The sequence below is a fragment of the Littorina saxatilis genome, linkage group LG15, assembly GCF_037325665.1.
Source record: "Littorina saxatilis isolate snail1 linkage group LG15, US_GU_Lsax_2.0, whole genome shotgun sequence".
Lineage (NCBI taxonomy): Eukaryota > Metazoa > Mollusca > Gastropoda > Littorinimorpha > Littorinidae > Littorina > Littorina saxatilis.
In genome coordinates, this window is record NC_090259.1 from 28,752,968 (window position 1) to 28,760,012 (window position 7,045).

Genomic DNA, 7,045 nt, shown 5'->3' on the forward strand with positions numbered 1-7,045 from the left:
AAAAGTTCCTAGATGTTTGATGAACAATCATAACTATTTTTTTTTTAATGAATTTGGTGAGGCAACCACTCGTTGAGTCAATGAATGAATTACAACGCAGTTGGGATACACATTTTTAACACCAACTCTCATGTCACATTCACACACAAAACACACCAGACTATTTATTCACTAAGCTTCCAAAATCAGAGAGTATATACACTTTGATTTCAGATGCATTGAGAAGATTTCCTTTGAACACATGCATCACTTACTAATTATTATGCATGTTAACGTAACACACAAACATGTTAAAAATAACTTATATTACATTGTGACCAGAAACAATGCTTAGCTGCAAAAGCTACAATGCTTATATTATATGTACACTTATACAGTGCCAAGCATAGTTTAGTTATATTCTGTTGTTCGCTTGTATACATGCATTTATTCTGTATTCAAGGTTCGTTGTTCTTTCAAAATGTATCGCTCATGAACAATGCAAATCAATCACTTTAAGGGGCGGGGATGTAGCTCAGTCGGTAGCGCGCTGGATTTGTATCCAGTTGGCCGCTGTCAGCGTGAGTTCGTCCCCACGTTCGGCGAGAGATTTATTTCTCAGAGTCAACTTGGTGTCCGAACACCCCCGTGTGTACACGCAAGCACAAGACCAAGTGCGCACGAAAAAGATCCTGTAATCCATGTCAGAGTTCAGTGGGTTATAGAAACACGAAAATACCCAGCATGCTTCCTCCAAAAGCGGCGTATGGCTGCCTAAATGGCGGGGTAAAAACGGTCATACACGTAAAAGCCGTGGGAGTTTCAGCCCATGAACGAACAAACAAACAAATCACTTTAAGACATATATATATCGTCCTTGTCCGATTGAAACCTCGTAAATCGATTTTGAGCGTTTCGAGAAAAACACAAAAAACGTCTTTAAAAAATAACTTGTCATCAAAATAAGCCAATTTTTTCTGCACATGATCTACGAACACAAACAAATTACTGTGTGTAATTAAATAGTGTTGGTCACAATTAAAACGCACGATATTCAACAAAATTGCAAGATACGAGTTTTTCTTTTTTAAAACCCGACCAAACTTGAAGACTTACAAGGTTTTATAACATAGCCAAAGAACAAAAAAGACAAAAACAATGTATTATACGCAGTAAACACACAATCGTTCTTTTGTCACAATGTTCATTTGTTTTTTGATTGTACAAACCGATGTATAATCATTCTTGTGTAAAATGTCCTTGCAGTCTCCTTGCAACCTTGTCAATTAACACACAAACAAAACCAAGTGTAAACTGAAGCTTATCAGTACATAACATTCTTTGCTTGCAGGAAAGCGTAAACATCCATACAGGAGCCTTTTTGTATGCACAGAAAACAGAGTATTCCTTGAAAACAATGAGATATCTTAGTTTGAGTGCAATTGTCATCTAAATGTCCTTGAACAGCTAGTAGTTATGCAGGATGACCACTCATGAGAATGCAGAGCTTAACGACCATAGGGTAGACCATGTGTATTGGTATGAATCTACTGGAAAAACCTCCTTGACATGCTGAAGATGCTGCCACTTTATGTCTTTGATGGTCAGCCGTACTCAGTAGAGCTGGGGGATGATATTGGGCTCACCATGTGCTCTTCTTCTTCTTTGTGAAAAAGGCCGCCACTCCTCAGAATAGATGAGCTTGTAGCGACAAGTACCGTCAGGCAGGTACTTCGGACTGCGAATATCCACCAATTATGGATCCCCAGAAGTGTCTGAGATCAAGAAAGTCCTTGAAGAATGTGTGGGCTACCTGGACAACTTTGTAAGGTTGCCTTTTTCTTGCAGAGGTGATGACTTCCACGTATTCGGCAGGCCAGACTATCTGCCTTCTCCTTAGTTTGTTTTTGATAGCTGGGTGTACAGAGTCCACTTTCATCCAGGTATGACCTTTCTCAGGAAACTTTTGGAAAACGACTTTTCCTTGACTGACTGCAAAGTAAAGATGGGCGTTTCCCAAGACTATTAAACTGCGGTTCTGGTACCCACAGCCGTCATTGTAGATAATGATTGCCTTGGTTGTTTCGCCAACTGTTGCTTTTGACTTATCTTTTTTGACTCATCCTAAAAGTAGCAAGTAACCTCTGTGTCACTCAAGTTGTACAATGTGAAGACAGTAGTGGCAGCACAGCTTGGCCTTGAAGTATTTGTCATTTGCTTATAAACATAGGGCCAACAAGTCGACCTGCAGATACATGGTGAAAACTTGGACATCACCATTCTCTTTAGCAACCCTCTTGTCAATGTTCTGTTATTTGCAAGCTTCGTCTTTGCGTTGAATGTGCATCTGGTACACATGCTATGGGATGTTTCCGTACTTGGATTCACAGCAAACGTTGCATTCATAGTTTTTGGGGTTGGTGAATCACAATGTTTGGTTTGCTTCACTACTTCCATTACTCCTGGAAGATAGTGATTTTGTTTCCAAGCGAAATCTGCACCATCAATTGACTCCTGCTCGCTCATGCGGAGCTTGCACCAGACAGAGCAAACATGACTCCTAATGCAAACAAGTCGAGCAGATACAGTTTTTGTCATGCTTTACAGTTGTTGGGTCAATGCAGTCCACATGAAACTGACCATGATAATGGACACAGTACACCCACGAAACACAATCAGAGTCCATACGAACAGTGATGTCATCTATGATAAGTTCCGTTTCGAAATTCCATGGTATAGAACTTTTATTCAGGCACACACAGCACATCAACCTAAGATCTTCAAGCGAAGAGAATTGGCTTTCAGGTGTGAAGGACCCACTGCCAGACATGACGGACTGCATTCAGACACTATAACACAACTTCAGTACGTGACATATGCATACCTGTACATCTTCAGCTAACAAATAAGATCAGAAGTTCAGGACTGAACTGTTACATAGTTAAGAGATATGTTAGAATACTTTAACTGCCTAATCTCTCTTTGTAGTTATGCTTTTGTACTTAGCAAAGGAAAATACTAACAAAAAAATCATTTGAACAATAACTGATGTCGTAGAGTGTCATTTTACTACACAATACGTAATGTGGGCACTTCTAGCTTCATTAATGACTCTAATATTTAATTTTACCTAAACTCTGAACGTACGGACATGTTACCGTAACCTTGTATCTAACGGAAACAGTTCATTTACCGCCGTGTTTAGATATTAGAAAACTTGTAAGTCGACATACGAGGTTTGCATCGGCCAAAACTGAAAAACACACGAACAAAAAAAAGCTCGTAACTCAAGTTACGTGTAATTTTGGTTCGCGGTTTTGCCAAAATGATATACGAGGTATTTTTATACCCATTTTTAACTGACTTCCAGCGATCTTAGGCTTTCACCACAATAACCAAAAAATAGAGAAAAAATCGTAGATTATATTGATGTAAAAAAGTAGATTTCGCAAAAAATCGAGTTACGAGGTTTTAATCGGACAAGGACGATATATATATACGACTTGTGTCTGTGTGTCTGTGTCTTCGCTAACACGGCCAAAGTTCTCGATGGATCTGCTTCAAATTTGGTGGGCTTATTCACAGAGACCCCGGACACAACCTGATCGATGAGATATTTTAACACGTGCTCTCAGCGCGCAGCGCTGAACCGATTTTGGTTCCACCTCAGCTACCCGGGCCCCCATACCGACACACCAAAGCCGCTACACCACATCACAACGCCAAAGTTCTCGGTGGATCTTTTTCAAATTTGGACACCGTATTCAGCTACACCCCGGACACAATATCATCGATGAGATATTTCAACACGTGCTCTCAGCGCGCAGCGCTGTACCGATTTTGGTTTTTGTGTTCATTTCACCATTACAAGTAACTCTTCCTTATCTTCTCCAGGTTTTCAGCGTTTACCTCCCTTCCTTCGTATGGTGCACTATAGTATGAGGGGGCATCTTCGGATATTCCCGGCGTTCTGTTACTATTTTTAGAAGGTCACTGCAGTGTCCAGAACGTAAATTGGACCCGTAAATTATCCTCACTGTAAAAGTGCAAAGGTCGAATCAATTTATAGCCACGCGAAAAATACACTGTCATCTATCTCTCTATATATACGGCTTCTCTGTGTTTGTGTGTGTGTGTGTCTCTCTCTATGTGGGCAACACCTGTGGATTGTTCAGTTCTGTTTGTGATGTGGTCTGGCGGCTTTTGTGTATTTGTATGTACTGGCCTTCCTTTGAGAAGCCATAACAGATCAAAAGGGCTTAGAGATAAGCTCTAAATTGCTCAATCCTGTTTGAGTGGAGTTCGCCTCCAAAGGTGATTAACACGGTTACATTCGTCGACAAGGATGGGACTCGATATGGTCAGGAATGGCATTATGGCCACTGAATCATTTTCGTGCTGTTCCCATTCCACGAATCTGGGAGGGACCTAAGCTTGGCGGGTCCATTGTTCGGACCCGGCAAAGCCGGCGTACACAGCTCTAAGTATTTCATCCCGGCGAAGCCAGCTACCCGGCGAAGCGGGTATTCCTCTAGTATTTATATATATATATATATAGTGTTGTTCTCAGGCACAGAAGAAAAATTAATAGGTCAGTTGGAACTGGATTCAAAATATATATCGGTCAAAATGTCCTGGTCACAAACAAAGTTGTTGTGATAAAATACATGCCATATGTATATATCAAAACTATTGGACATTCGACTGGTCTGGGGTCAGATCAAAAACTTATGCGTAAATGACCGAAGATCGAGCTCTGGGAACATCACTGTATATACATGAAAAAGACACCAATGACTTGATATGGACCCACCAAACATCACAGAGAAAATCTTGAGTATATTAAAAGCTCATGAAACACCTATTTCGCACTTTGGAAGAAGCAAAGTTCTACTTAAAATAAAGACCACTGTTGCCTGTCTTAAAAGTGAATTTCAACAGTTACTATAAAGTCTACCAACCTAACTATGAATCAATGCAGCAGAAGATAAAGCGTCTAAGAGAAACATGGGTTCATGTATTAAACAAACAAAAACAAAGACAAAAAGTGTATACTCTACTGTCACAAAAGATTGCTTTCTGCACAAACTGTTTCATATACATAAAGTGCAAGACAGTAAAACTATCCTTGATTAACATATCAGCAAAATAGTCAGAAATGGTGTGGAAACACTCCATCTCTTTGGTCTCTACACATACGTAGAAAGAGGTACCTTAATTTTCCTGAGACCCCAAAGTTTCACCAAAGTGACATAGAAAAATAAGAAACCCTACAAATAGTTTGCACAGAGCTGGCATATCTACAGACACAGACTGACACAGACTTCAATCTCAGCTGAGCAAAATGTCATGGCTTGAAAACAAAAAGCCACATCCTCAAACAGAGAAAATACACTGTGACAAAATCAACTTGAGATTCACCTAAAAATAAAAACACATGCATTGTATTAATACTTTGTTTAAACCACTTCTAAGGGTTTATTTTCAAGGGCTACAGAGCCACGGTGTGTCAACTGATTCCGTTCATCCACCGGATGTTTCCGTTCATCCGCAGGATGTGTCCGTTCATACAGCCCAATTTTTGTCACTTGCTTCGGGAAAAACGTTGTAGTAAGTCGTGTGGGCAGCGCGCTTGTGCGATATTGAAAGAATAAGGTAGCGAAATGGTTGGGCTATGTGTACGATAAGTACCAAGGTGCTAGTGAATCCTAATAATAACACACGCGGGCCGAACGTGGCAAAATTGCCTGATTTTTTAACATTTTCTTGTTTTTCTCGCTCTGTTATCGAATCTGACCCCTGATTTGCACATGATCACCAAAACCATTGCCTGTTACGACATTTCGTTTGAACAGAAGTTTATAGAAACCCATGGCTTTTGTACAATCACTTGTCTTTTGAAAACATACAGATTCCGTTCATACCCCATGTTTCCGTTCGTACAAAAGTGCATGTTTCCCTTCGTACGAAAAGCGTTTCCGTTCATACACATTCGTTAGATCAGAGTGAAACAGGCCCCCACTACAAGTTCTGTGTATTCCAATCGTCTTCAAATAGCACAAAGTACGAATGCGTGTGATATTAGACCTATGTGAACCATAAGATGAATTGAATTTGCAAAAAACAGTTTTTTTCCGTTCGTACTGATTTTGACGGGAAAATGTGTCTGTTCGTACCACTTTCATCAAATTGTTTCCCTTCGTACGCTTTTCATGACGTTTGTGATTTTTGGTAGAAAGCTTGTGCAATTAGCATTTTAATACCCCTAATTCGACTTATGTATAACCCATAATGCATGTTGTTCATGAGTGCAACAACATGCGACTGTGGCTTTTCTGGTGCAATACCATCCCTGTTTAAAATCTTACTGAAGAGCAAACATTTTGATAAGTGTGTCTTCTTCCAGTTTCCTTACACAATGTCATTTCAAAGATCTAAACTTATGTGAAACCTGTTCAAAATATGCTTTCTGCAAGCTAAACCTAGACATTCAGTCTTTTAGCATTTTCAGATTTTTAATGACCAAACTTTTTTTTTAATCATTTTTTAAGCTTTGAAGCTGAAATGCAATCCCATAGTACGAAGGTTGCCTGGCTAAAGTTTTAAAATCAATTATATAACAAGTCGCGTAAGGCGAAAATACAATATTTAGTCAAGTAGCTGTCGAACTCACAGAATGAAACTGAACGCAATGCAACGCAGCAAGACCGTATACTCGTGGTCCACCGCTCACAGCATTGGCAGTGAAATTGACAAGAAGAGCGGGGTAGTGGTTACGCTATGCTGCATAGCACGCTTTTCTGTACCTCTCTTCGTTTTAACTTTCTGAGCGTGTTTTTAATCCAAACATATCATATCTATATATTTTTGGAATCAGGAACCGACAAGGAATAAGATGAAAGTGTTTTTAAATTGATTTCGAAAAAAAAATTTTGATAATAATTTTTATATATTTAATTTTCAGCTTGTTTTTAATCTGAATATAACATATTTATATGTTTTTGGAATCAGCAAATGATGGAGAATAAGATAAACGTAAATTTGGATCGGTTTATAAATTTTTATT